This window comes from Micromys minutus, assembly GCF_963924665.1.
Source record: "Micromys minutus genome assembly, chromosome: 13".
In the NCBI taxonomy this organism is placed as follows: domain Eukaryota; kingdom Metazoa; phylum Chordata; class Mammalia; order Rodentia; family Muridae; genus Micromys; species Micromys minutus.
Window position 1 is genome coordinate 50,514,684 of NC_137982.1, and position 7,808 is coordinate 50,522,491.

Sequence of the window (7,808 nt, forward strand, 5' to 3'; positions counted from 1 at the left end):
GGACATGTCCTTCTGTGGTTTCATTTCTAGGAAAAGCATGTATCTAGGACACTAATTCAAAAGATGTTTTGTGTAACATTTATTTTTCTCTTGTAGAAATTGAACTGGTATTGCTGGGCCAACATTGTATCCCTGAGCTATAGCCTCTGCACGTTTTGATTTTTGACCCTTGAAATGAATCCATGTGCATTTCCGTGCACACCTCCAATCCCATCACTCTGGAGGCTGAGGTGAGAGAAACTCACATAGGCTCCATGGTGAGACCCTATCACTGTAACACAAGACAATATCTTGCAACTCTGTTCTAAATTTAATGTGATTGGGGTATGGCATGATTTTAATATATTGCTCAATTTGATGTGTCGATGTTTTGTTAAGATTGTGTGTGTCTATGATTAGGAGATATAATTGGTTTGCAAATTTTCTTTGTAATAATGCTGCCTAGTTTGGGTAATAGCATTATGCTGATCTCATAAAAATTAAATGTGACTTGTCTGTTCTCCTCTTCTGAAAGAGTTTCTGTAAGTCCAATCTTATTTCTTAATTAAGTGTTTGATAGAACTCACCTGCAGAGCCATCTGGACTCCACAGTGTAGAATGGTTTTTTATTAAAAAACCCAGTCTCTGTTACAGTATGGGGAGTATTAGATTTCTATTGCTGAATGGAAAACTATCTCAAAAATATAACGGCGCAAAAGAACAAACATGTCTTGACTCTTAATTTCTGTGTACTGAGCATCATGGGGCAGCTTACCAGATGCTGGATACCTTTAGCCATTGGAGACGAATTCACACTGAACCTGGAAGGTCTTCGTACCTTTCTTTCTTTCTTTTTTCTTTTCTTTTCTTTTTTTTTTTTTGAAACCAGAACATTTATTTTATGACTGATTGAAACCCTCAAGATGAACTGGAGGCTGCAACAGCTGCCCTCTTGGGTTTAGGTGTTGTTCCTTCACGGAATCCATGTCTGAATTTGCGGTAAACAATCTTTAGGTGCCTCATGCGACCAGAACCGGTAGTGTTTCATCTCTTAGCCTTGGCACTCCAGTTATACTTTCTCTTGAGCTTGGCAGGGTAGCCACATTTGCCACAGGTCGACTTCTGAAGGTGGTAGGCCTTAGAGCCACAGCGGTGGCACAGCGTGTGCGTCTTATTGCGACGCTTTCCAAAGGATGACGTTCCTTTCGTCATCTTGCTTCTACCGGCGAGGCCAAAGAGACCGGAAGAGTCTTAGTACCTTTCTAGGTGTTGAGTAAAACTTTAATTCCTCTTTCATAAGTGACTGTCTTATGATACAGCAAATGGCTTCCAACCGAGCAGATGAGGGCAGAGAGAGGGGGCATCACAAATTGCAATGTCATCTCTAACACTCTCCAAAGTGGCCCACCCTTACTCCTGTTGTATTCTTGTGATCACTCAGATGAGCCGCGATGGCAAGGGACAGGACGACACAGAGGTGTCAATCCCAGTCTTGGTGACGATGGGAGACAGTAGAGGACGCAGTAAGCAAGGATGAGGTAAACTTCTCTGAGCAACATAGTCCTGTGGATCAGGAGTGTTAGGCTTCTTAACGAAGGGATCCCGGGCAACCGGGAGTAGGTTGGAAAAAACATTCACAGATTGGTGGCTGAAAGGCAAGCAAGGAATGGCTGAGAATTTTTAAATCAACTATGGTGTTTGTCCTAAGCTCCTACCTGTAGACATTTATCCAAAAAAAAAAAAAAAAAAAAAAAGAAACCTACAAAACAAACAAACAGACAAGCAAACAAACAGAAACATATGAGAGAGTTACATATAAGAAACTCTTCACTACATTGTATGAAAAGATCTTATACTCCCTACTGAGGCCAGTGCATAATACAGTGCCTGTCGATGACTGTGTGACATACTTTGAAGCTTTGGGTTGGGTCCCCCGCACCACAAAAAGATTAAAAAGAGAAAACTGTTCATTGAAATGGGTAGTTTCTGCTGACCAAAATGACTTTCTAAAAGAATACTCACTGATACGAAAAGACTTTTAATACTGGTTTTAAGTGAATTTTTTAAAAAAAAGTCACAAAATAACTTTTGAGAAATAAAATTTATGCATGCAAAATAAATAAAAGTCAAAATATTTACAGATACTCACGAGTTGGAAAAAGGCTGAATTCAGGCGTGAAACTGAAAGTCAAGTCTTGAACATTTGTTTAAATTAAACCCAGAGCTAAAACATCCAGGTCGAGAATACTCAAAGGTCTCAGAGGTCTGATGATGTCATTGGACACGCCCTTCCAAATAATCGTCAGGGACCTCACATCACTTTCGCCTGTGCTGGGGCAAACAAGCCCATCCCTATATATATATATGTCCGTCTCTTGACTAGCTCCGTTCTGTGGCACTGAGACTGAACTACGGGAAAATGCAGACAAAGGTAGTGTTCAACTGACAGAAAAGGGTGAGAGGTAAGCTTTCTTCCAGTTTGTGTTTTCAAAGATGACTGAGAGGGCCGGGAAGATGGCCGGGCCAACAAGAGTACTTCGCTATCCAAAGATGGAGACCTGGATTAAATACTCAGTAGCATCTTGGAAGGCTAAATACAACCCAAAGAGCCTGCGACTCTAGAGGGCGGTGAGGAGAGCAGAGTCCGGAAGATTACTGGGACTTGCTGGTCTCCGGTAGCACTAGGTTGTGTGAAATAGCCTGTCACAAGAAAGTAAGGTGCAGAGTTACAAAGCAGGACACTGTAGGGAGCGGTTCTGATCTTAAGATCCTGTTGGCTCTTGATCTGTCAATAAAGAAAGCCATGGGCCAATTGCTGGGCAGAAGGTACAGGTGGGACTTCCGTGTCTCTGGAGGAAAAGGAGCCGCAAGGGAAGAGAAGGGGGTTTTGCCATGCTTTGGAAGGAGAAGAACAGAGTAGCCATGGAAGGTCTCAGGAGGAGCGGGCCTGTGACCACCACTACAGGCTGGTGATCAAGGATGTCTGGCAGGGGCTAGATGTGACGAGCCACTAAAGTTTAGAGCAGGTGGGAGGAATGAAGCTAAGAGGATAGATAAGGGCGGTTCTCAGGGAGATAGCACTGCCCAGCAATTGTGGCAAGAAGTCTATGCAGTTGAAAACTGTGAGTCTGTGTCTTGTATCCTCGGATTCAAGGGAACCTGGTGGGTGGGGGCTGGTGGCAGCAGCCTTAAGGCGGGTAGAGCAAAAGGGAAGCCGAGTCGGGGCTGGTAACATGGTCACCTCCTGGAGATAACGGTGGGTAGAGCATAAAACTACACGCAATAGGACACATGTGAATATCAGACGTGCACATGTGCACGTATTCACACACACACACACACACACACACAGATGACTGTGGTTGGGCTCGGCAAGATACTAAGAAACTCTTAAACCAACCGAGACATAAAAGAAAACTACCACTGTTTTCAATAGGTTAAAAAGTCACCTGGAGAAACAGTAAATGAAATGTTTTACATTCTGTAGTGTAAATTGTGGAAAGGTTGTTTCCCCTGCAATATAAGGAACACAGCGTGTTAACGTCACAATGGTTAAGAGTAGGGTGATGTTCTTTGTGAGGTAGAGACTGTTGGAAAGCGATCGGGCAGAGCTGTGAGGGACTATCAGCACGCAAGACAAGATTCATCCCCCATTAGAAGAGGCAGAACCAAATGACAATTAATTTCTTTAACTTGAGTAGAGAGCTAATTGGGAATCCTGGGTGTTATATTACCATTTTATTTTCTAATATGATTGCTTGGTTTTCATAAATAGTAGTCTTCTAATACAATTCAGCAAATGTTCAAAGGAAAAGAAGGGGGAAAGATTTTGTTATAATTTTCACTACCCTGAAACAATTAGCTTCTGATCTTTCTGTGACTCCGAATAATCCACAGTCAATATTTCACATAAAAACAAGCTACCAGGGCAACTAGTTTCCTCTTGACAAAAATACTTAACTCTAAATCACACAGAAAAAAAAATCCCCATAAATAAAATTTAAAACATTAAAAAGTATAACAAGAAAAGAAAAATACTGATCCTACTGGCATGAGACTTTTATACAATGTAAAATAATTTACAAAATATCAATAAATTTCTAAAACTTGCCAAATTCACCTAATGGAGTAAAGCCCTAAGTCCTGGTGGAAAAACACAGTTCTTAATTCCGTTAAATAACAAATGTTGACATTTGATACTTTCTTAACTTATGAACCAGACACTATAAAAATGACATTTTTACTCACACAATTATAATATACTCAAGACTGCCCCACCTGAGGATCCATCGCATATACAATCACCAAACCCAGACACTATTGCTGATGCCAAGAAGTACTTGCTGACAGGAGCCTGTCTTTTGAGAGGCTCTGCCAGTGTCTGACCAATACAGATGTAGATGCTTGCAGCCAACCATCAGACTGAGCACAGCGACCCCAATGGAGGAGTTATGGCAAGGACTGAAGAAGCTGAAGGGGTTTGCAACCCCATAGGAAGAACAACAATACTAACCAACTAGACCCGTCCCCCAGAGCTCCAAAAGAATAAACCACCAACACATAGAGCTACCCATGACTCCAGCCATATATGTAGCAAATACTGGTCTTGTTAGGAATCCATGGGAGGAGAGGCCCTTGGTCCTGTGTAGGGGAATGCTTCTTCAGGGAGATGGGAGGGAGTGGGTGGGTGGGGGAACACCCTCATAGAAGCAGAAGGAAGGATAGGATGGGGGTTTCCAGAGGAGAAACCAGGAAAAGAGGATAACATTTGAAATGTGAATAAAGAAAATACCCAATGAAAGAAAAGAAACTCTTACAAACTCCTGTGATGGTCACTGGTCACTGAGCCCTACTGTCTGGCGTAGCATGTGCTCAACGCAAGCACCCTGTCGGTTGGTGGGTTTGCTTGAACTTGTTTTGTTTTCTAACTCCCAAAGTTTAAGGTAAATTCTACCCTAATGATAAGTTTGCTGATTTTGTTCTGATACTGTTTTCCCAGCATCGTTAAGATATAATTGAAAAAATAAAATGTATATAGGTAAAGTATGCAATACGATGTGTGGCTGTGAGTATGTGCCACAAAACAAAGTCGAGCTCAGCAGCCTGTCTATCACTTCTCATTTGTTTGTTGTGGAGGGCACTTATGATCTACTTCAGCAATCTTTGAGCACATTAAATTTACACACACGAGCACACACAGACACACACATGCACACACACAGACAAATAAACACACTTTTCAAAAGGAGACAAAATGTAATGTTAAATGAAATAACCTGGATGTTTTGTAGGATATTTGATGTAATTGTAAACCCTGCGACTGTGAAGTGGAAAAACCTTATTTTTGTTGTGGTGTGGCTCAGCCCCAGCATACACCTTTAACAAAAGAGCTTTCTATAAACAAGAGGTAAATGACATCAACAAAAGTCGAGAGGCTGAGCCAGCAGTCATTGAGAGGGAGTGAGCATAAGAGTCAGAAAAGAGAAAGGAGAGTCTTTGTGAAAGCAAGGAGAGAGAGAAGGAACCTTTTCCTTCTGGGACATTGTTTAATAGGAAGGTCAACTGCTGTTTTCTCTGCCTCTCTGGGCTAGCAGGCTTTCACCCCACCATCTGGTTCCTGTGTCTTCATTGGTAAAATAAATGCTTGGGGTTTTTGTTTGTTTGTTTGTTTTGTTTTTATGGACACAGAAAAACAGGTATGGCATGATGTCTCTGATATGTGGAACCACAGTTAAACTCACAGAACAGAGATTCAAATGTGTTTATCAGTAGCTAGTGGGTCTAGGAAGGCTCGCTCAGGATTTTGTTGTTTTGTTTGTGTTATGTTGGTGTCATAGTTATTGTTTCTGTCAATGTGGTAAAACATCATAACCAGGGAAGAAATGGGTTTACTTTGTTAAACTGTCAGATCACAGTTCATTGTGGTAGGGAAGGAATTCAAGGCAGGAGCCTGAAAGCAGGAACTAAAACCATAAAACTGGTTTCATCTGGGCTGAATTTGTATGTGGGTTAGTGGTTTAATTGTTCTTAGTGTATAAAATGCTGGGATATACTAATTGCTACTGTAGTGCTTGGCGTTATTGTTTTATGTTTTCTTACTGACATTTTTCCTAAGTTCTTTATTATTATTATTATCATCATTATAATTATTAATAGTTTTATTTATTTATATTCCAAATGTTGCTCCATTTCCTGGTCTCTGCTCTAAGAGGTCTTCACCCCCTTCCTCCTCCCCTTTGCCTCAGAGAGGGTGCTCTCCTCCTCACCCCCCCTTACCCTCTCACCCACCATCATCTTACACCCTTCCCTCTTCCCTGGGGCATCAATTTCTACAGGATTAGGTACATCATCTCCCACTGAGGCTAGATCAGGGAGTCCTCTGCCCCATATGTTCTGGAGCCATGGACCAGCTCATGTCTGCTCTTTGGTTGGTGGCTTAGTCCCTGGGAGCTCCTAGGAGTCCAGGTTAGTTGATACTATTGGTCTTCCAATGGAGTTGCCATCCCCTTCAGCTCCTTCAATTCTTCCCCTAACTCTTCTGTAAGAGTCAATTACCTCAGTCCAATGGTTAGGTGTAAGTGTCTGTTTCTGTCTCAACCAGCTGCTGATAGAGTTTCTCAGAGGGGAGCCATGCTAGGTTCCTGTCTGCAAGTATAACATGGAATCAGAAATAGTGTCACATTTTGGTGTTTGCTCATGAGATAGATCTCAAGTTGGGCTAGTCACTGGATGGTCATTCCTTTAGTCTCTGTTCCATTCTGTCCCTGCATTTCTTTTAGTCAGTAACAATTCTGAGTAACAATTTTGAAGGTAAGTTGGTGACACCATCCTTCCACTGGGGACCCTGTCTATCTACCAGAGATGGTCTCTTTGGGTTCCATTTCCCTGCTGTTGGGCATTTTGGCTAAATGTCATACTCTCTAAGTCTTTGGAGCCTCTCACATCTCAGTTCTCTGGGACATTCTAGAGGTTCCCGGCTCCTGCCTCTGCAGCTGCATTTTCCATTCATTCTTCTGGCCCTCTGGGCTTCTCTTCTCTCCTGCACCATTACCTGTTCCTGCTCCAAATACTCACCATCTATGCTCTCCTACCCAGGTCCCTCTGTCCCTCTGTCTCCCTTGATTATTTTGTTCCATGGAATCGAAGCATCCTCACTTGGATCTCCCTTCTTGTTAAACTTCTTACAGTCTGTGAGTTGTATCATGAGTGTTCTGTACTTTTGAGCTAATATCCATCTATCAGTGAATACATACCATGAATATCCTTTTGGGTTTGGGTTACCTAACTTGGGATGATATTTTCTAGTTACATCCATTTGCCTGCAAAATTCACCCCCTAAGATCTTTTTATTCTCCTCAATCATTTGTAATTTTACCATTGCCCCCACCAAGATTCATTTAAAAATTGAACCCAGTGTGGTAGCATAGGTGTTTAGTTCCAGCAGTAGGAAGGCAGAGGCAGGCAGATCTCTAAGTTTGAGGCCAGTCTAGTCTACAGAACAAGCTCTAGGACAGCCAGGACTACACAGAGAAACCCTGTCTCAAAACATTCATTACCTGACCGTTTCATACATTTTTCTAACAACCTTCCATCATTTTTACCCCATCGCTTGTCCCTGTCCTCTTGCCTCTGAAATCCTCCCCCTTCCCAAGAACTCCTCTTACTCTTGTGGCTTCTTTGTGTGTCCTGGTGATTTTAATTAAAATTCTTTGTCCAGGCAAGAGTGGATGATGTTACTGAAGCAAGAACACCTTACTAGAGGCTCACCATTGAGGAGAATGAAACCTTCCCCAGGCAACCATTAGCAGCCCATTGGTGTTTAAGATAGT

The 7,808-nt window shown here is 42.1% G+C and overlaps 1 pseudogene across 1 annotated transcript; it reads right to left on the reverse strand.

The window, feature by feature from the left end:
• Nucleotides 1-897: 897 nt before the first annotated feature.
• LOC308428865 (large ribosomal subunit protein eL37-like) lies at nucleotides 898-1,191 on the reverse strand (annotated as a pseudogene). Its single transcript has one exon. The product of its transcript is annotated as a large ribosomal subunit protein eL37-like (transcript).
• Between the last annotated feature and the right edge of the window lie 6,617 nt (nucleotides 1,192-7,808).